Here is a 23,647-nt window from a genome sequence, read left to right as displayed (position 1 = left end):
GTTACCATTCTTAAATCTTTCTACAAACTTGCTTCTTTGAAAGACATTTAAAAGAAGAAATATCCTTAGCGTTTCTAACATACATAGGTAACGAATTCTGAAGTTTTGCTGCTAAAAATGAGAATGACTTATGGCGCCATTCTAGATTGAAATTGGGTAACGTTAAAAGTGTCCCCGACCCTCTTAAATTATTATTGCAGATTTTAATCTTAAAAAATTCTTCTAGATACCTCGGGGCTTCTTTATGAATACATTGACGTTCCATCACGTTCCATCACGCTTGTAGCATGTGGGACCTAGATAAAGGCTCTTGAAGCGAAGAATACTAATTTTTTTCTAGAGTACAAAGTTCGTGCCTGTTCAAACCAGTTTTCGCATTGACAGTATATAGTATCATTGATGTTCCATCACGTTCAGTTGCAGTTTTTATCTTCCTTTGGACTATATCAGAACATACCAGAAAATAGACAGGTCTTCCTTCGCCCCGCCTCGTAGTCTGTAATGGCCGAGATGGAGGCAGCTGTTGAACTAAACAAGCCAGTAAGCAAGTAAGTGTATTTAGCTGCTTTAGCCATCCTTACTGCTGCAGGGAAGCACCAGGGATAAATAGTTAGTTCCCTAACTAAGTTCACAGTGGAACTTACTATATACATATCAATATTTGTAGAATTCTACCCACATGTTTCTTTCTAATGTGGACTGCCAATGGGTACCTTATTCCTCTACACCGTTTGATCGTTAGTCAAAACAGCCATTTTTTCGCGCTTTATCTTTTTATGTTACTTCCGCCAGCAAAATGAAACTACTGGGCATTTTTGCGTCGACAATCAATTTGACTACTATGTAGAGTGTCACCCAGCAGACTTTGGGAAACAGAGTATCTACCCACCTTTTTCGAGCGCCAACCAACAGAGCAGTTGGGGGTGTGGAAATGGGGAATATCTTTCTTTTACATCCAAATCTTATGTCAATGCTTCCATTGAAGTTACCTACGAAGATTGAGAACATTTGATGTTAAGGCAGAGCGAATTATGTTCTCTAAGACACATTATGAATTGTTTAAGCTGGGAAAAATAAGCATTTCACACAAAAATATTTCGCAGGGAATCTTTCTTTTCTGCCGAATAGACATATTTAAGCTTACGGTGGACGTTAGTTTGTCGAAGTAAGGTAAGATCAGAATAACTAATTTTAAGTTTGAATTGTCTTGATCTCGCCTTTCGAGTGCAAACTGAGCCGAACCTTCGCATGTCCTTACAATAGTAGATCTTGAGCCTCCGACTTCAACACTCCATTTGATTTTGTAGCAAGAGATTACTCACTTAGGAGCAAAAACTGGAATATTGAGAAATCTATTCATTTGGCTGCAGCAGTCATTGAATCGACAGCCAGAAACTTTCTGGATGTCTCTAGCATAGGAGTCTGATTTGCATTTTAGCCTAAGGCTTCAACGCAGTGGAAACAAATAGTTGAAATGCTACAGACTAAATGAAAACGATGAAGATGAACCAGTCGTCAAGAATCCATGAATGAAAAATACATTGAGTTGCTTTATTCATTTTCTGTCGTCAATTCAATGAGCAGACGAAGTACAAAGGCGAGGGCGTATAGTCCTGGAATTTTGTTGTGTATTTTGTCAATGGAGGTCTCAAATGCACCAAGAGCTGTCGTAACTTTTTGTACCTTCTCTTACCTTCAAAAACAATGAAAAGAGAATCTAGATGTAAGCAGTATTAATCGCTGAATATGGTCTATAATGGACAAACATTCACACGACTAACATAATTCACAAAGTTGAAAGGAAAGTTTGCGAAGATAGTGAAATGATGAATGTAGTAGAGGGCTCATTAAAGGATTTGGTTAAGATTTCCTCTATTGGTATGCGCTTTAAGCGTGCGTTGAGAGATAGAGTCTTCTTTAAGACCCTCACAATAGAAACTAAGTACACCCTTTCTGGGGCACGCTGCCATAAAATTTGATTTGAACTTCCCCTTAATATTTTTCTGTATGCTTCTCTACACCATTCTTTAACAAGATGAATAAGTTTTCCATATTGTTGACTGAGGTCCTAGGCATATTTCCTCGCATGGTTTATGACTTTATCGATACTAACTCGTAAAAATGATTTCGGTTGACAATATGTCGCCTCACCCATTATTTGATGGCAATTGAAAAAGCCCCTTCCTTGATGAAGTGGTCACGCCCAATGAAGGTGACGCAACTAACTGCAAATCTGGTTTTCACGTGTTTGGAAATGTATCCAGTTTTAGGAGGGATGTGTGTATGAAATGGTTCACCTGTCATTAAAACGCCGTAGAGACAAACCGACGACAAACACCTGCCATAGTTTAGTTTGATACTTTTTTGTGAATGACCATTGCATGTTTACTAAGGGTTGGTTGAAAAGTTTACTTCAATTTGTTTATTGTAATACTTGCATTATCTTTTGTTTTGTGTAGAACCTATCTATCTATCTATCTATCTATCTATTTATTGCGATGATGATAAGTAGGCAAAAAAAAAGGTTATCATGCAACGTGTGCCTGTAGCACTTAAACTGGGTTATAAGGGACCTCGAAGAAGGTTCTTGAGGCATATATGTGGTCAAGTTCAAGAGTGGTTAAAATTTTTAATACTTTTTTTTCGTGAGTACAAAGTCCGTGCCTGTTCAAACCAGTTTCTGCATTGACAGTTCATATTAGCATTGCTGTTCTATCAGGTACACGTGCAGTTTCCTCCGACATGTGTGGAATATATTGATAAAGTAAGTAATTTTGCTGGCACTGACCTACAGTCTGGAGGAGAAAAAGTTATCAACTTTACAGTCGCATTTTACCTTTCACATTTCTATCTAAGATCGGTTTTTTTCACAGGACAACAGTCAGGAAATAGGAACGTCAGATATAAAAAGAAAACATTTTATCACTTTTTATTAATCTGAGTTAATGCATCCTTATGACGTGATAAGCTATCTGTTTTTGGTACTGTGGAAGTTGAAATCTATGTCCGACATCAAGCCACAGTGATCAGATCAGTTCCCTGACCATGTTTGATCTTTTTTTTAAATCCAGTAGTCTCTTTCTTTTTTTTCGCGCACAGTTGACTGGAAAAGGCGATTTATGGAGGTGGCAGAAAATCGAGACGCCAAGAATGTTAAAAAACTCATATTGCTTATCACCACCTTAAGACAAATCCCGCGCATTTTATAGGAAGCTTCCGCATTGACAGTGTTATATTTCCAGTTTGTGCCATCATTTGGAATATATCAGAAAAGTAAGTGCTATATTTGCACTGACTCGCAATAAGTAATGAACGAGTGGGAGGAACCTATCGGGCTGAACAAGCCGAGAAACCAAACCCAGGTACACTTCTGTACATTTGATTGACTAAGGCGATTTGGACAGAGAGAGCAGAAAATTGAAACCTTGAGAATGGTTAAAGCTTATAAAGCCAATCACTCTGTAAGGACACACTCCGTGCATTTTCTGAGAAGTTTCTGCATTGACAGTTAAATTAAATTACAGTTTCTATCTTCATTTGGAATATATCGGAAAAGTAAGTGCTATATTTGCACTGACTTGCAGTATTCTGTAGTGAACGAGTGGGAGGAACCCAAGTATACTTTACATGCTAAACCGTAAAACCAGCAACACCCCTCTTTAATCTGAGTAACTGCATCATTGTTAGATTAGGAGCTGACCAGGTGATATTACTTTGTTTCACGAGAATCCTTGTCCGATAGCAAATCGTAACTTTCGCATGTTCTTGCAATAGTAGATCTTGAGCCTCCGACTTCAAAACTCCTTTTCATTTGAGAGTGAAATTTATGAGTGATTACAGTAGTCGATTTTAAACTCTAAAAAAAGGGCGCCTTTACAATTACTTGTAATTGTCCCAGTTGCCTCAAAACACTTACTAGGCCTCTGAAACGGAAACGAGCCGCACCTTTATCGACTAAAATCTCTTAAGTATGTCAATACTATGTCAACGACATGACATCGCATAATGCCTTCAACTAAAGACGTCCTGTTTTGCGGTTAGTAGTTGGAAAATAGGCTTACTGGCGCATTTTGAAATCAACCTTGATTTTTAAGGCAGTCATAAAAACAACCTTGAAATCAAGGTTGACTTGAAATCAATCTCTCACAAGAGGGTGTGAATATCAAGTTCCTTTTGTTGCACCTCCAGCGCGGCTGAAAGGGTGTTGATTATTTGACTGAAGATTTCATGCCTTTGCTTCATCACGCATCGTTATGCTTGGATTTCAAAACATCAGCTGCGAAATTCAAAGTCTTTACACATGCAAGCATGCTTCGTATGTGTTGTATTGTTGTTCAATCCTGATTTATCGAAAGCAGTGACACAATATTTATCTGTAGGAAGTACTCCACTGTTTGGGTTGTGGTCTGTGTGATACCAGCACGTTACTTTTTCCATGATAAATGTTTCAATAAAGAGACCTCTGAGAGCACATTTAAACAAAACAGTGAATAAATCGATTATTTCTTTTTTTACTCGGGCTTTCCAAGGGAAACGACCGAGTTGAAATTCCGGCTTGGTTTTTTTTTTCGTTCGGTCGCAAACCGCAGTCAAGTCCTCATCACGCATTCGCAACCTTTTGAGCCTGACGCATGCACGAAGTTTTGACCAATGAGCACACAGGATGGTGTAATGGCGGACGAAGGAGAACTGTGGCGGCGCAAAATTAGCAGAGACAATGTGTATAAGACGCTCAAAACGCATACAAAGTATACTCACATCCTTCGCGGTAGACCCACACTAAAAGAAGTCGAGCCTTTTTTTGGAAGGGGTCGGTCCGTGAACCTTATGAGATACCTCTTTATGAGTGAACCTTTCATCGAGAAACATGCCATATCAACTGAGCTATCTAATGATAATCGAGAGAAGCATAGACGCAAATCTTATCGTGTATGTAGACGTGATCGTGAACCAAGCAGAATACCAATACGAAGTTTGAAAAGGTTACGGAACAAGAGCAGAAAGGTTAGAAAAATTTGTCTATGCACGTATTCTCCCATGTATCCCCATGTCATCTATGTTATACTGTTATGTTAACGCTAAAAAACTATAAAATAAAAAGACATTTAAGTTTAACTGTCGTGAAAGAATTCGTCAATGCATATGTGTTCTTGCAAGAATGATACTCATGTAGCAAATTATTGCAACTATAAATTTAGTCGGAAAAAAATCCTGGCCCTCCAACATATGTTGACCCTAACAAAACGATAGTAGCTTCCTATAGTCAAGGTAACGAGTTAGTTTTTTGACAGAATGCAGGGCAACAATGTGTTGCAATGAGTTTGTGTTCTTTGATTTAAAATGACACACAAGGGATCAGCTCTGCAAATGATCTTATATAAATAACGAATATTGGAAGTCAGCTTTATTCAAGTACAGCTTTATTCAAGTACAGCTTTATTCAACTCTGTATTTCATGATTAGCCAGACAGGCATATTTAATGCAGTCAGAATTACCAACACCATTAAATGTGTTTGATACTGATTATCAACTGGAATATAGTGAAAGCTATTCTGGTACTGTTCACCAAGAAATTGCTATAGAGGGATATCAGTTCTGCATATCTTTACCAAGAGCCTTTGAGTCGCTCATATTTGATAGCTACACCAATTTCCTATTAACAGTAGGGTGTATCACTGTAATAGTGATATTTGGTTCAAAATATTTGATTTTCATGTTAGAAGTTTGTATGGTAGAAGGCAGCCTCAAGGTACATGTGTTCTTCTCGAAGTACTGTCTCTTGATAGTTTAGGGCATTATTTTCAGAGTATACATAACAATGATATATTTGAAGTGAGAGGAGTAAAAATTGAGAATATTCAAAATAGGATGGTTTCTCAAAACAGTCTGAATGAAACCATAAACTTTAATCTAAGTTGTGCTGTAGCTCTATACCCTCTTTGCTACTCTATAATGAAATCATTAACTACTGAAATTACAACTCATCCTTACCTACAATTGTTGACAAAGGCAAAAAGATGCGTCGTAAATCAAGTTTAGAACACAACCAACAATCACCAGCTAATCTTCCAAGAACTGTAGATGTTTGTGAAACTGAAGAAAATTTGGATAATTTGTTTGAGAGTGAAGGACTATTAACTGATTCACTTCAAAGCAAGTCAATTCTTGAGAATGAAATAATACATAATAATGAATGCACAGGGTTTTTGATATCTTCGTATAGCATCAGTTGTCCCTTTAAACCCACAAAAAGATCAAAATATATGGATTTCCCCCTGCTTTATAATGAAAGACACACAACCCCTATTCAATACACTTATAACATAAATGGAATGGCTTCACTCGTTGATGCCATTAGAAAAATACCAGTGAAATATAATACTCTAGGGAAATACAGACTACTGTTTGCTACATGTTCATGTAAAGTAGTTGATAGAAAGGAAAGAAAAAACTTGATGATTAAACATAGAAAAAACAATACTATAAAGTAATGGAGCTTTCATGTAATTTTCTTGAACTCATTACATCCACAAGTTGTTGTAGTAGTATATAGTAGAAGTAGTAAACCACAATTAAGTGTCAATCGTCTTGGCGTTGTACACACTAATTGGTGACGTTTCTTTTCATTTGACTACCTAACTTTACGAGTGACCTTATGAGCGAATCAGTCTTTTAGTGTGTACACTTCACAAATTATGATTTGCTCAACGTTATGCCTTTAATTTCATGAACCATAAATTTACTAAAACTGATTGTTGACGTTCTCTCGTGTAGGTCTAGCCGGCTTCGCCCGAAACGTAAGAAACTTGGGCGTGGGGCTATCAGCATGGGGCGCAAGAACAAATCTCTACCCATTGGTGTTTGGTACCAAAGAGCCTTCGAAAAATTTGGGATCTTTATTTCTCGGAGATCAGTGGTTTTTCTTCTGTTCTTCTTCCTTTTTGCTATGGGTAGCTGGTTCGGATTTATTCGCCTTCGTATCGAGCAGCCTAACGTTGAGTCTTTCACTACCAGTGACAGCCAATCCAGGCAAGACTTGCATGTTGCTGCCCGATTCTTTCCAACGCTTGAAGCGCGTCAAGAACAAGTTATTATGACTCCTAAACACAAAAAAAATATTTTGAGCGAGGAATGCTTGCGAGACGCCCTTATGGTGCACAAAGCCATAATAAATATTAGCGGCTACACCAAACTATGTTTCAGGCAACAGTTTCCAAGCATTCTACAAAAAAATGCTGGGTACAGATGCATGGTCAGCAGTCCTCTTGAACTGGCCGGAACTTACTTCCAACATTTAAACAACCTTTCAACCATTCTGATGCGTGAATTGACCAACCCTACAATTCTTCTCTCTTCTGGTCAAACATTCAAATCTTTTCACGGGCAAATGTTGGCTAATTTTCAAATAGAGCGAAATAGAGATCCACTGACAGCTCATGCCGACGCTCTTCGTGCTATTTACTTCATGAAAAAGTCAAGTAGTAAAGAAGACGAGGAAGAAATTTCGAGTTTCGAATCCTCCTTTGACAGTCTCCTCTCTTCGATGGGTCCGCGCCTGAAATGTGCAAAACTTTCCTACAAGACTGAAAGAGCATCAATGGATGCCTTGCAAGATGTCTTTAAACCGGAGATGAAGCCTCTTTTTATTTCAGTGTTCGCACTGTCTGTCCTTGTATTCCTCGTCATATACTTTTTTCTTACTAACGCCACTTGTCCATCAACAGCGTTCCTCATGTTGTCTTCGATTATTTTACCAATATCAAGTTCTGTTGGTTCTGTCTCCATGACAATCACTCCCTTATCCTCAACTACCCTATGTATTCCCTTCTTGTTGTTAGGGAAAGCAACCTCTGACGTCGTACTTTTCCTAGTGGAGTGGGAAAGGCAGAAAAAGGTGTCATCACTTCAACATCGCGTCAGTAATTGTGTAGCTAGAACAGGGGTCCTAGCTACGATGACAGCCCTTTGTGGAACGCTTCTTTCTGGAATTGCAATCAAATCTTCTTTCGGGGGGATTCGCAATTTTTTCGTGACAATACTTATCTTTTATGTAATCATTTCTGCTTTTACTTTTATAATAACAATCATTTTGCAGATGCACTTTGAAATGGCGTCAAAGACATCCAACACCCTTCCTCTTCCGCAGTGCAAAATGAAATGTCTCATTAATGAAGTTGAAAGTGTCCCTCAAGGACGCCTACAACGCCATGAAACAAAACTGCAACGAATTCTCAAGGGATTGCTAGAGAACATAACATCACATGGCGGCAAGATTGTCTCGCTTGTACTACTTTTCATAACCATCGCTCTGTGTGTTTTGCCCATATTCTTACCCGGAGAAAGAGTTCGTACCATAGAGTCCCGCTATCAGAATAACAACTTCAAACAGTTCAGTGGGGCACGAAAGATTTTCTTCCATGATGAAACTGATATAAGCATCGTTTTCTCCGAGGACATTGACTATTCATTTGAAACTGTGCAAAATCATATAATATCAGTTTGTGCGAAATTGGAAGAGGCCACCTATGGTGAAGGAAAGCCACTCTGTTGGATGGCAGTCTTACGAAAGTGGATACAAAATGAAAACATGAGCTGTTCGCACTCAAAATTCTACCAGTGTTTGAAGCATTTCCTTAATGATTCTCACAGTTTGCCATTTCGTCAAGATCTCGTTTTGGAAGTTTCAACTTCTGGTGTCAAAATTTCAGCGTCTCGAATCCATCTAAGGATGTCACTCGACAACAGATTTCAAGAGGATAAAGAATTCCTTAAGAAACTGAGAGGCGACTTACTTGAAAAGTTTCCCCTAAAAGCCACCCCGGTCTCTGAGGAATTTTTCGACCTTGATGATCTCTCTAAGTTCGAAAAAGAATCAGTTATAATTTTGTTCGTTGCTGGTACAGTGGTAGTATTTACAATTTCTTTTCTTGCTACCGTTCATTGCGGTATCAGTATCTTTTTGGCTTTGACATTCGACCTCTTTGTAATGGAAGCAGCAGCTATTTTGAGAGCAATGGGAAGTTACGTGAATCAAATTGCCTTTCCGTCTCTTTTTGCACCGATCATCATATCCTTAAACTTCAGTTTTGAAGTGGGCCATTCGTTCTTGTTCTCAGGTAAGCAAGAAATACGGGAGCGCATGATTGACGCCCTGCGTTCTGTTGGATTGCCAGTGCTGATTGGTACGTTAATATCCATGGCCGCCTCTGTCTCATTAGGGTTTATTCTTCCAAACTTGGCAGACATTTTCCATCTGACCCACCCTATGGTCTTAATTTTGGGCTTGATCCACGCTCTCATAATACTCCCAGCAGTCATCATATCATATGAGGAATTTGTGCACAGTTTTCATTTCAGTAGTGACGAAGAAGAGGAACCAAATAGCCAGGAACTTCAAGACTTGCCCCTAGAGGAAACACGAGGTGGCAACATAGGGAAGTTCTTGTCTAGACGTCCAGGAATTTCTATTGTTGGCATCAGTTGTAAATTACCCGGTGCTGGCAGTGTAGACCAATTTTGGATTCTTCTAAAGCAAGGAAAAAGTTCAATCAGTGCAGTTCCCGAGAATAGAACAGAGCAGTATAGAAGATTCGTCGAGCATTACAATCCCAACCGTTTTGTTAAAAAACGCCTACGTACTATCAACGGTTCTTTCTTGGAAGAAATTCGAAGTTTTGACAACAGATTCTTTGGTATCTCCAGCCAAGAGGCTCGTGGAATGGATCCTCAACAAAGAATTATCCTACAAGTGGTGTATGAGGCAATCGAAGATGCAGGAATGCGACTTGAAGACCTACAGAGGTGTAGAACAGGTGTTTTTGTTGGTGCTATGAACCTTGACTACGGTAGTCTTTTAAGAGAACAATCAAATAGTGGCAATATTGATCAGTTTTCCGCGACAGGAACAACCGCCAGTATTCTGGCTAACAGAGTGTCATTTTGCCTTAACCTAACGGGTCCAAGTCTTGTTGTGGACACAGCGTGCTCTTCGTCGCTTACTGCTCTAAAGATAGCCTGTGATAACCTGCACAATGATGATTGCGACGTAGCCATCGTTTGTGCACCTAATCTCATTCTTTGTCATCATATGCAGATGATAACAGGTATGGCTGGACTACTCGCGCCCGATGGGCGTAGTAAAAGCTTTGATGCTACTGGGGACGGTAATGGACGAGGAGAAGGCTTTGCAGCGGTAGTTTTAAAAATGACAAGAGATGCTTTGTGTGACAAAGACGATCCGTATTGCGAAATTATTGCATGTGGAATGAACAGTGATGGACAAAATGCTGTGCCAATGACCGCTCCAAGTACCGAGATGCAAGTTCAACTATCAAGGTGGGTGCTGGAACAATCAGGAGTGACTGCAGAAGACGTGGATTACCTTGAGGCACATGGGACTGGTACTGCAGTCGGTGACTTAGTGGAGGTCACCTCGATAGCGGAGACCTACACTAGTAGAGCCACACAATCCGTACAGAAGTTAAGAATCGGTTCAGTAAAATCCAATATCAATCACACAGAAAGCACTTCTGGACTTGCTGGGCTAACTAAGGCTGCTCTGATGATAAAAAAGAAGACGTTTGTACCAACTGTCAACGTTCAAGTTTTGAATCCCAAACTAAAGCTAGAAGAGAAGGGGCTAGTTTTGCAACAAACTCTTGAGCCTTGGAGCAAAGAGAATGGAAAGTCGCGAATAGCAGCTGTAAACTCATTTGGATTTGGTGGGTCAAATGTTCATGTTATACTCCGCGAGGTTACATCAACGCCAAACCTAAAAGTTGAAAACTTGACACGTCGTAATAGAATTCTCACGATCACAGCGCGCTCCAAAGATGCTCTCAAGGAGATGTCACACCTTTACTCTGAGTGGATTAAGGCCAACGCTGGAGAAATGGATGAGCACTTTGTTGAAAACTTATGCTACTCTTTAAATGAACGCCGAACTCAGAACCCGCATCGCTTGGCAATTGCCTTCGGATCCATTTCCGAAGCAGCAAAGTCACTGGAGGCCTTCGCCAATGACTCGGTGGGTTGGGATAAGTTTGCTTCCTATGCCCAAGTGACCTCAAGTGACAGAAAACTTGTTTTCATGTTTGGAGGCCAGGGATCGCAATGGTATGCCATGGGAAGACAGTTAATGGAATATGAAGCTGTTTTCAAAGAAGCTGTCTTGACAGTTAGCAACTTTCTGAGAGACTTGGGAGTGACATGGTCACTTATAGATGAGTTGATGGCCCCTGAAGACGTTTCCAGAATAGCGGAAAACTGTATCGCTCAGCTGGCCACCTTTGCTATCCAGTACGCAACTGCGCAGCTGCTGAAATCCTGGAAAATTCATCCGTCAGCTGTTATTGGTCACAGTTTAGGAGAGTTTGCAGCTGCTTGCGTTGCTGGAATCATAACTGTCAAGGAAGCTGTTAAGCTAGCACTGGCTCGCTCAACTCTTCAAGATAGATGTGCCAACAATGGAAGTATGGCTGCTTTAGGCATGTCCGAGGTCAAGGCCGAAGAATTACTACTTACCCTTAAATTAAGCCCCTCTCTCGACATAGCAGCAATTAATGATGCTAATAGTGTCACAGTATCTGGTAAATCACAATCGATTAAAGCACTGGGAGAACATCTATCGACCCACGCAAAGGATACTTTCTGGCGTGTTCTTGGAACAAATCATGCATTTCACAGCCTGCATATGGAACCCATCAAGAAACCTTTTCAAGGAGCTGTTGAAGCCATGCATCTGAACCTTAAACTGTCGAAAGTTCCAATGTACTCTACTGTTGAGGGAGAAGTGATTTCGAGTCAGCACTTAAACAATGATTATTGGTGGCGAAACATTTGATGTCCAGTCCAATTCTATCCAGCGATGAAACAGCTTTTAAGAGATGGCTACAGACAAATTGTTGAGATCAGTGCCCAACCAATTCTAGCCCACTATGTCAAACAGATTGCTCTTCAAGAAAATCTCACAGTTAAAGAAAGGCCCATTGTCGTGGCAACTCTTCCGCGTAAGAGGGTACCCATCAAGGATCAACACAGATGCTTTCTTCAGAACACAATATGCATATTGTACGCGGCAGGATTTCCAGTAGATTGGACTCAGATGCAGAGGAACCAGTCAGCTAGATTTGTTCGGCCCCCAAATTCCCCATGGCTGGAAAACAGCTTTTGGTTCAGGGATGGCCCATTGGAAACTGTAGTGCACCGTCTTGGTTCTGAGGAAACCATAAAGAAGAAACCGCATCCGTTTCTTTCAGAGGTAAAAAAGACAGACCCATTTTCAGGTGTATACTGCTGGGAGACGGAGATTGACCTACAGAAATTTCAGAGTCTTAAGGACCATGTTCTTCTTGAGGGAGGTACAGTGCTGCCCGGAGCTGCTTACCTGGAGATGGCATTCGCAATGGCAAAGGAAACGTTCAATTATGGCTCTGGCATTGAACTAAAAGATGTAAAGTTTTTGAGTATTCTTACCTTGCCAGAAACAAAGGTGAGCAGATGCTAAATAAAAAATACAGTGAAGCTACAGTTGAATTTCTGACTGTTTATAATCCTTTTTAATTTAGGTTAGATCCTTACGACTACGCCTGGTAAAGTCCGAAAGAATTGACGAGGCCCAGTTTCACATCACTTGTTTGCAGGAAAATCAGTCTGAAATCAGTTTAAGCAGTGGAAATATCTCTGTAGATCTCTTGCACAGTAAAGAAAGCTGTGAGGGAAAAGGTATTGTAACATTGTAATACCTGCCCCTGTTCTCTGTTTATTTGTATACCTCTAAATTTTATAAAAGTTGTTTTGAAAGCCACAATTATTTAATAATTTAACACTTACAAAGATATTTCCTTATTTTTTTCCGGCAGGCTGCGATGAAGTTGGCCCAGCCTTAAATGATTTGATCAGAAGTATGACAGAAGTGCCCATTGAACGATTGAAACAGTTAACCCAGAAGTATGGCTTTGACTTCGGAAAATCTTTCTCGTTAATCGAAAAAACCTGGTACTGCGACAATAATGGACTTGCTCTGGTTGATATTGGTGATTCACCCCTGGTTCAGGCAGAAAGTAAAGATTTTATCGTACACCCTTCCATTTTAGACGCCTGTCTTCAATCCTGCTTGCTTTCACGTGTGAACCGACAGATTGATGATTTAGCCGTTGCTCCACTTCCATTCGGACTGAAGAGCATCACTTTAAGTGACGTTCCATCCACCAATCAGCTGTATTGTCACGTCTCTGAAGATCTCAGTTATATTGGAAGGTACAACATCACGTTAATGAGTCCATCAGGCAAAGTTTTACTGACCATGAGCGGGTTTCGAGTCGTGGAAATGAGGCAATTACCACGGCAGTTTACTTCCGATGAGGATCTTGCATATGACATGCTGTGGGAGGAAGCGGATGTGCAAGAACACAAACGAATGACGCCAGATTTGACTTGTATCCTACTAAGGGACAGCTCTTTGTTCTCAAACGCCTTAATCACAAAACTTCACGACTCGAAGGTAAAAGTAATTACCGTTGATCCACCAAAGAGTTTTTGTTTTGACGCTAAAGCAGTAGAGGCAATCAGCACGGCCTTCCTTGACACACCCCCAAACGATTCATTCAGCTTTAAAGTGGTTAATATGTGGCCAGTAGAAACCACTCTAATACCGAGCAACTTCGATGTTATCGAACGAGTGCAAAACCTTGCCTTCAGCAGCTCAGTATTTTTGATCCAGCAGCTCGTTAACAAAGGGTGGCTTAACTGTCAACTGCTGCTGGTTACTGAAAGTACGCAACGGTTAGATACCTCCATCAGATCGCCACAGAGTAATTTCATTCCGTGGGCGTCAACAGTCTGGGGTCTAAGACGAACAGCGAAGCTCGAAGAACCTGATTTGAAGATCACAACAATTGATCTTGGTGACAAGAATGACCTAGATGAGGTGGATTGTTTGCTTTCTGAGATCCTAGGTGATGGTGAGGAGGATGAGGTGGCCTTCCGAGATGGAAAACGTTTCATAAATCGCCTTGTGAGATCAAAAATTTCCTCAGAGCAACCTACAAGCGACAAAAATTTCAGAAAAAAGGAGTCCTCTCTTTACCTGTCGAATATCCCTGCCTCACAGAAGATCTGCCTGCGCCAAAACAGTGTTTCTAAACCACTACTCTCTGAGATCACAATGGAACTGTTTCATTTCTGGACACCCTCTGAGTCTATAGTGGATGCAGCCAAACCAAATGCTTGTGTCTTTACTGTTGGAAAGGTGGTTGCTCTACCGAAGGGAACTGAAATTGCAAAGTTGCAGATTGGCGATGTGGTGTGTGGTGTTATGACCTCTGGACGTGTTTCTCGTTCTCTTCCCATTCAAGCAAACAATGTGTTCTCTAAGCCTGCCTGTCTAACTCAAGAACAAGCGACATGCATCCCTGCTTCTCTAGCTATAGCCTTTTATGCCTTACAACGGGTGGCAACAACGGAAGAAAGTAAGACGTTACTGATACATCAAGCTCAACTTAGCCCTGGACCTGCATCAGTTGCCCTTGCAAAGACATTGGGTCACAGAGTATTCTGCACCATATCTGACACTTGCCAATCATCAACTAAATCCGCTCTCCTAGAGTTGGGAGCAGAGAGTGTGGTACATCAGAGATTCACCAGTTTTGAAGATCATTTCAATAACCCTCTCGATGCAATTATCTTTTTCCACCCACCTCCTCCAAACACTCTTCAGAAAAGTAGTCGGGCTCTCAAACGCGGGGAAAAGTTGTCATTTTGTGCCCTGAATTCAGTGGTGATGTCGTACTTCCTGCAAATAAAAACGTTGTGTATGAAAGAGAGAACATTTCAGACATCCTTCGATCACCACAGACTTACCAAAAGCTTAGCTCAGAAAGTCTAACAGTCCTAAAAGATGGAGGACTTCTTGAAAAGCTTCTGGAAATCAACTTGATATCCACAGAAGTACCAACAGCAGTTGAAGCTGCAAACGAAACCAGGCTCAACGAATCATCTTCGAAACGTTTAACAACATCATCCCCAGGTATTTCCTTTCACATTTACTCATTTGCACCGTCTGAAGCAGGTTCTACTCTGCAAAAGATTCCCGTTCTTCCACGTGGTCTGGATGAGTGTGGCCTCAAAGAAAACAGAACGTATCTGGTAGCAGGAGGGATCAGAGGATTTGGATTTGAAGTGGCCTGTTGGATGGCTGGAAACGGGGCCAAGTCTATTGGGCTTATTGGTCATTCCAAGCCCTCAGATGCAGAAAACCAAAAACTAAGAGATATCGAAAGGAAGACAGGCGTGCAGTTCCATATTTTCCAGGTAATTTAATGCATCACCTTTAAGGAAGCCCCGAAGGTCTTTTTGACCGCGAGATCTAGGCGGGAACAAAGCGCGAGCTATATAAAATAAACATGGCGGCTCAATACGATCGCACGATTGTTATCTGGAAAGGTGTGTTGAAAACAGTTTAACACAATACAGCTTTTATGTTATGGAGTCTCGGGTTTCCAGCGACTGCACACGTAATATTCATAGGCCTTCTACGCCTGAAAAAGAGGTCAACCGAATAGAGAACACCGTGGGAAAGGTTGCCAAAAGGCGACAGATCGCGACAAATTCGAAAGTTTACACATGCTCATATAGAGATCGTGGTGAAGTTCTATTCCGTTACGTAATATTTTGCGACATAGAAAATAAGGATCTTTCGAAAGAGATTTATCGCGTTTCCCTCGGTGGAATTTCCTAAGATTTACTGGACCCTCTAACAAATAAAAAAATTTCACAAGACCAAATTTTAGATAGGCGAAGAGAACACAAAATGGCAAATAGCGAGGAAACTGCCTCTGCAACCCCTATTTTTTCAGCTTTTAAATAATCGGCAGTACAAATTTTACTAATAGTGAAAATTTTGAGAGATTTCACCAATACAAATTGAAAAGGAACAGGGGCAAAGCCAAATTATCACCGGCGAGTGCCTCCCTTCGTGGAGCCTTAGCTTAATAACGAAAGTCTCTTTGCTAATATTGATTACAGAAAAAGATAGTCCGAACCTTGCTCATTGCCCTTTTGATGGCTTTTAGTGACCTAGAAAAGCGAAAACAACAAAACAAACTCGTGCCAACATTGAGAAAAAACCCTATGGAGCCTCCTTAAATAAACAGAATTGCTCATCTGGTACAAGGCGTGCTACGAAGACACTTTTCATGCTGAAAGAATGACAAGCTGACAAGATTGAAATTTCCCGAGTAGGTGAAGCCAGGTTGCTTCTGAAGGATTTCTGAAAAACTGTTTCGGATTTGAAGCACAGTGAGAGGTTTATGAATTAAAAATTATATTATCCTTGCTTCTTTTAGATTGACATCTCAAAACAAGAGCCCATGAGGTCGTTGAAAGTGCAGCTTGAATCTCTTCCAAGTGTAGCAGGAATAGTGCAATCTGCTATGGTTCTTAACGATGCCTTAATTAAAGATTGGACATTTGAAGGCTTCAAAAACGTCATGGGACCTAAAATTCAAGGTTACTGTAATAATCTAGTGTCAGGAAGTTTGAAATCTTAATTTTTATTGTTCTCAAAATATTGGAGAACGTTTACAAAACTGTAAAACTGAGTAATGCTCCCAACGTTGTACCCATTCATATGAAGTTTTATTTTCCTTAACATATAATAAGAAGGCTTTGATTGCGGGAGTGTATACTTTTTATATAGATTACAATAATGTCAGTTAGATTGAATTGACAAAACTTTGGCCAAAATATTTTACAACTAACTCTACTTTAAAACTGAAAAGTGCTTGAACATCTCGAAATTGACCAAACTATATCGTATATTGATCTGGAGCACACACAACACCTGAGCTTCACAAATTTGCGTCTTCGCTTTAAATTTAGCCGAAATAATGACTGTGAGATATATTTTAGGTTCCTTTTTACTACATCAACTGAGCTTGGAAATGGATCTGGATTTCTTCGTTATGTTCTCTTCTATGGCATCAGTCGTTGGAAACATAGGATCATCCTCATATTCAGGCTGCAATGCTTTCCAAGATTCTCTCGCCCATTACCGGAGGCAGGTGCTTGGTCTACCCGGTCTTTCGATAAACTGGGGACCTATAGGAGGGGCCGGTGTGTTAGCACGTAATATGGCGTTGGCTAAACACATGGCAGCAACAGGACTGGGCTTCATAAACGCTAAAGATGGTAAAGTATAGTTCACAAAGATACTAAAATTTTAAGGTCAATACTTACTAAATACTTCTATCTGAATGTTAAATAGTTCAAAGAGGCAACAAAAATAACTGCAATGAGTGCACATGAAATAGTTCCATTATCTTTGAAAAGTCTATTGAGCCGAAAGCATCAGCGCAGAAGTTATCTTTGACACAGTCACTGAAAAGCTACGATTGATTTGTTTTTATTTTGTACAGAACAGTTTCTCTATTAATTTTTTTTTTGAATGGATGGTTTAGCTGATTGCAAAGTGTTTACTCCATGAATCAGAAGTTTCACAAACAACAGAAATCAGTTGGTGGTAAATGGTGTTCCTGAATATGAGACGGCAATGTCCGCTGAATCAGTCAATATATATTTCGCCAACTTGAAGTTTTCTAAAACAAAACCTTCTCTGCTTCCTTTGTATTCCGGGATTCAGGTTGCATATTCATGATACTTGTGCACAGTCAAGCTGTTCATCACAATAACGTTTCACAGGCCATTTTGTAATTACTTTTCAGGCGTCAAATTCATGGCCAAAGTTTTAGCCCAGGAGCCGAGTCGTTCTCAAATCTCCCTATTTGGTGTTGACTGGTTTCGATTCATGAAAAGTAACACTGGAATTCGAAAGAGTCTCCGATTTTCACTGATCACTGGAGGAATGAGCATTTCTGATGGCCAGACAAACACAACCGATTCTTTGCTGCAAAGGATTCAGATGGAAGGGAATCCAGAAGCAAAAGGCAAACTTGTCTTGGAGTATATTTGCATGGTCATGTCAGACTTGTCAGGACATTCGTTTTCTTCAGAAATGGATCTAAACAAAAGCTTGTACAGCCAGGGTATTGACTCAACTGGAGCTCTGACCCTTAAAATGTTACTTGAGTCCAATTTACAGGCTACTTTTGAGGTAAGTTCGTTACGTAATGAATTAAACATTATTTAATTGAGATATTTTTCTTTTGATGGTAAGATATAAAACTCTCATTGAATAAAGAGCGGTCTAACCCTTAAAACCATTTTAAAATGTTTTTAATTCTATAATAAGGTAATTGTGTTCCACTTGTATTTGAACTCAATAGCTTTCCATTATGATTCAAGTGAATCAAAATCGCCCCACCATCTACAAAATCAAACAAACCAATAGATGCCGAGCTTATTATTTGGCGCTATTATGATCATTCAAGTCAGTTACAAAGAGTATTTGGAAAAATTATGGTTGAAGTCTCGGCTCATAAATGTTTTGCGTGATCATTTTTCAACATGTTATTGGTAGTCAAAAAAAGTGAACAGTTTTAAAATACTTTTAATAAATTGTAACCTGGAGGCCACATTACGCATTTCTTCATTAAGATGGAAATGTATGAGTACTGACTGAGATGTTAAAAAATAAATCCTATAGGTTTCAACCTTCTTCTTTTATTTTTCAGATTCTATACTTTATGCAGCCTGATACCACTGTATCAAAATTGGCCAGGGAAGTTAATGCCAAGCTTCTTGGAAAAGCAGCCAGCCTCAATAGTGAGACTCAAGAAAATGGACCCACAGACACTCAATCATCAGAACAATCATCTCCCACAACCATCTCATCAGAGCCTGAAGTGCAAGTCCTACCCCTGTACTCTCCTGAGGGCTCAGCAATAAAATTCTTCTGTGTCCATCCCTCACACCGCTATGTGTTAAGTTTGGTGCCTATATCCACTGGATTTCAAGGACAGGTAATCCCTGACAATTCAATCATGTTATTTATCGCTAAAGTCAGTGTTAGTAAGTCCACATACATATCTATAGGACTATTACCATTTTCCTGATTTGCCAAAGTGATTTATAACGGAATAGACTCTAGCTGATATGTTCTACAGGCTGTCTTGACCTCCAAGTAGTTTTTATCCAAAGAGAGCGGGTCCGAGCTATCATTTGTAAAAGTCTTTCAACGTATGGCCGTATCTTTCATTTTTCCTTATCAGGATTTGATATCCTTCTATGCCCTGGGCTTTACCGACCCCACAGTCATCAGTGAAGACTGGGGAAGTGTACGAGAGCTTGCCACACATTATGTGCAATTGATCATGAAGGAGCAACGCCACGGACCATACTTTTTAGGCGGATATTCATATGGAGGACTTCTGGCGTACGAAATGGCTTCCCTGTTGATAGAACAGAATCAGAGTGTGGAGTTTGTTGCTATGATTGACACAATCCCTTGGTCATCACGTTCATAGACTGTAGCCTCTAGGCTGTTTACTCCCCAAAGAGTTGATTTGATGTTATCTCAACAAGTTCAGGTTTGACAAAATGCAAAATTTTCAGTTATTGTTAAAAGTGTACACCCCGCTAACAACCAATTTGATAGACAAAGCTTTGAGATGAAATGCTTATCATTTTGGGGTGGCTGTCTTTGAAGTTTATGAATGTAATGTAACACAAATGCCTCATCAAGCGAGTGTATGTACGGGTGATCCCTTTGGATAATCTCGTCTATGGTCTTAGAGTTGAAGCGCTGTTTATTTAAGGAATCAGGATTTTACGTCTTGAAAAAACTAAAAATATTACTTTCGAACCTGAGTATTAATACAGTAGACCTTCAAACTCAAATCATTTTAGACATAAAAAAAAGCGTTAATTTGTACTCAGAGAGGGAAGCAGACTGGCTGAAGTAGAACATGAGTCCGTTATACAGTCTAGAGATTTCTTAGGTGGCCATTTTAATAGCCAATTAAAATTGAACAGTCAAGCAGGGACCAAGGGATGATTGGTTTATGAACCTTAAAGGGTTTTAAACGAAAGACAAGTTTCTGACGACTTTTAAAGAATCGTCAATAACGAACCAATATCCACGCTTTCCTAGTGATTTAGAGCCCTTAAGTGGCTTCACATTGTTATTCACACTGTCCAATGTTTTCTCTTGTAGTTCATTAAATGTTTTTTACCTCTGTTTAGCTCCAGTTTGAAAGCTACCTAGAGAAGCTGGCCCTAGTTTCCCTTAAGATGGACGTTAGCGAATACAGACAACTGAGGGAGGCACACACTCAAGACTGGATAATTGATGAACTGCAGAACAGAAGCATTACAAAGGGGCTTACTTCCTACAATCTAAGAACCCTCAGAGAGGCCCTTTTCACAAATCAAACTATTGCCAATCGAACACACCACGAATGGCAGCCTGCTGAGGTAAATAGCATTTTCACTTAATGATATCATTCTTCGGAAATGAAACTTACATTTGCAGTTTTATGAACCTATAAACCGGCACCTTGTATTTAGGAGCTCTAGTTTAAGGTCTATAATCGATAATATTTCCTTACTCTGCCCTAAGAATTGTTTAAAGAGATGAATTGCCTGCTTTTTCCCACTTACATACGAATGACGCAATTAGGCTTTGATCTAGATTTTGACTGACACACCCGACTGTACTGAAGGAAAAACATTATCGCTCCGGTGAGCAAATTCCCGACTCTCAATGGAATATTTTACATGAGGACATGTGGGAAGCTATTGAAAATCATCACTCAAAAGGGAACATTCTCAACGCAAAATGTATTTTTTACCACTTTATCTTTATTAGGTTCGTTATCGAGGTCCTCTCACATTCCTTAAATGCCAGAAAAGTTCCTCTTCACCCATAAGTGCCATATCACACCGTGTCGAGGACATTTGGGGAGACTTGGTTGATGGAGGCACAACCCACCTTGTTTGTCCTGGTGATCATTACTCCTTAAGTGAGCTACCTCAAGCCAAAGTAACAGGCGGTATCCTAGCAACAGCCCTTGCATTTACCTTCCGCATGTTATTCCCAGAATTCCCCACTCCGCCGAGAATGTTTATTCAAAGACGTGCTGTAGGAAAACTTTCTAGAGGCGTAAACGTGTTCCTTCATTCAAAGAGAGGTAATTTGTTTTCTTTAGCAACGAAAATTAAGAAGAAGCTAATTGACTTTTATTTTATTGGGATACAGGACTTTTATAGAGGAGAAAAACCTCTTCCATAAGGGAATTTTTTAGTCCAACCCTTTTGTTTCACTATCATCTGTGAGTTCTCTAAAAGTAGAAAATTTGAATCACACTCTCAACCAATCAGTTGCAAAGTGCACCAAATTCAAATGTTTGTTGCAGTTTCCAGCGTATGAGGTCGTCAATAGGTGTCAATCCAAATTTTTTAGGTTCATTATATTTTAATTTTTGTTTTTGTTTTTGCCTTTGGTGACTGTTTTGAGTTGTCTTACAACTTTCAATCTAGAGGTACTCTTTGCAAATATTTTGAGTGCTAACACACATTTTACGCGCATTTCAACCGAGACAGCCAATGATTATATTTTTCTTACTTTCACTAAACGCTGTAAACATGATACACTTATACTTAAATCTAGCCTCTGGTCCCTAGCCCTGCTGGTGTCCCAAAGAAGATAAAAGTATTTTTGTTTGAACGTAATGCCCCATAACTTTATTTCGATTTAGGAAACAAAATGCCGCATTACGGTGAACTATTTTTTCATGAAGATGTTTGTAAACTTGAATTGAGATCAACTTCTGACGAAGGAGAAGCAAATGAGACCAAGAAAGTAAAAAAGAACATAGACCTGAGAGGTAACTTAACTGTTCATAATTTTTTCAGATCATTATCAGTATCTGGGCAACTGCCCACCTACCCCTCCCCTAACTCAACAACAGTCAATTGACAACAAGTTAAGGTTAATGTTGGGTTAGGGGAGGGGTAGGTGGGCAGTTGCCCAGATACTGATATTGATCCATTTTTTCTTTCTGTATTTCTATTTATGTATCATAATAAAAGCCTAGTTGGAAGATAAGTTACCTTAGTTCGATCCTCTCGCCAGCTAAGCTGTGTGCTAAGAAGACCCACATTTTAATACTTCTGACGTTTATCCTTGCAGTTATTGTTTCAACTGTAGTATGCATCTGCACGTTCAAAACAACATTGCCTACACATCTAATGTACCTTTTATAGGACAAAAATATTATTCGCCACTTGATGTATCTTTACCATTTCCTTTAACTCATTATCGTTATAGTTACCTGGAATTATTCTTTTCAGAACTTCGCATGGTACAGCCTGGAAGGTTGGTCTCTAATGCCTTGAAGTATGCCTGGCGCAAGCGAAGAGTTCAAGGTTATGAGAGTGGTAACCTGGGACACATTGCCTCTGTCGTGACCAGTCACCGAGTTTACAACTTGGAATTTTGTGTTTATTCTGATTTGAAAGCATTTTATGACATAGTAGAAGCTGTATTTGCTGTAAAATTGTTAACCGTTTAAAACAGTAGTCATATTGATATTCATTAGAAAAGCACGTAATTTTATGTTTTGGGTAGTTTGACAAATCAAGTATTACCACATCTTAAAATTTTGTAGAGGGGTGAAATGGCCTTCGGTATTTTATGTCCTGCTTCCTCTTGAAAACTTAGGTTTAAAACAACATTTGATGGAAAGTTAATCAAATCATTTCATGTAAAGTAATCTCTTCCAGAGTTTACCATGTTAGCTAACTTGGAATTGATTGCGTCTCACTACATAGTATATTTACTGCGTCTAGCACAAGAGAGCAAACCTTTTGGGATTTAATATTCAGTATCTTTGCTGTTTGGGGTCCAACAAAACAATAGGATTGACTCTGAATATAACTTTAATCAAAGCACGCCTCTTGCAACAGTATGGCCGATTCACTCTCATTTCGCTTAAATAATGTAGGTCCTTAAGGCGTACATAGAACATCACAGTATTGTAGAAAATTTACGAGACGTTTCTTTCTCAAATTTGAATCGTTAGTTCTAGAATTTTGGTATAAAATTGAACACTTCTCACCAAAAACAGATGTTGGGCTTGGGAAACCTATAGATTTAAAATTAAGGTAGAACCATGCCACCTTGATGTTCCGAGGGGAACAAAAAAGGTTCGAACTAACGGGGGTTCCAGTTAGCTAATAGTCCATGACTGAAAGAATGGTTTAAAGGAAATCGCATATGTTCAAGTTACTAAGGGGTTCAAGTTAACTGAGTCGAGTTAGCGGAGTACTACTGTACTTTAATAACCTCCTCCGAGTTGCAAGTTCGAGGTTAGCTACGATAGCAAGCTAGGAAACTAAAGAGCTCTCAAAAACTCCGCAAACGCACCTATTGTAATCTGGTATTCTAGGTTAAGGGGTTTCAGACTTCTGGTGGTAAATTTCCACTCAGTAATTCATAGAGTACAAGTACAATCCACAGATACTGTTTGAGATCATGCTTTTCGTTTACACTGGGTTGATATTGTTTACTAGCATCAGTTTCATTTATTATATAGTTTTTGAAGCATAAATGAGCTTATACAAATTTCAAAAGATATTTTAGTGGTAATGGAGATATAAGCTTGCTCTTTAATTGCCTTTTTGTAGAATAAATACATTATTGTCACTACAAAAGTCATTGTCAACCTGGCGTCATCCATGAAGAGAAAT

At 39.6% G+C, this 23,647-nt stretch overlaps 1 pseudogene across 1 annotated transcript; it reads left to right on the top strand.

Annotated features, from left to right (window-relative positions):
- Positions 1 to 97: 97 nt before the first annotated feature.
- LOC149044349 (uncharacterized) lies at positions 98 to 23,597 on the top strand (annotated as a pseudogene). The gene is made up of 13 exons (XR_016187472.1): positions 98 to 548; positions 6,776 to 12,491; positions 12,568 to 12,724; positions 12,862 to 15,310; positions 16,345 to 16,507; positions 16,910 to 17,188; positions 17,722 to 18,110; positions 18,631 to 18,918; positions 19,168 to 19,485; positions 20,141 to 20,371; positions 20,766 to 21,087; positions 21,655 to 21,783; positions 22,250 to 23,597. The product of XR_016187472.1 is annotated as an uncharacterized LOC149044349 (transcript).
- Positions 23,598 to 23,647: the final 50 nt, after the last annotated feature.

Source organism: Pocillopora damicornis, chromosome 6, assembly GCF_964200805.1.
Source record: "Pocillopora damicornis chromosome 6, jaPocDami1.2, whole genome shotgun sequence".
Taxonomy (NCBI): domain Eukaryota; kingdom Metazoa; phylum Cnidaria; class Anthozoa; order Scleractinia; family Pocilloporidae; genus Pocillopora; species Pocillopora damicornis.
The sequence above is the reverse complement of the archived record's forward strand: the minus strand, read 5'-3'. Positions and strand labels throughout refer to the sequence as shown.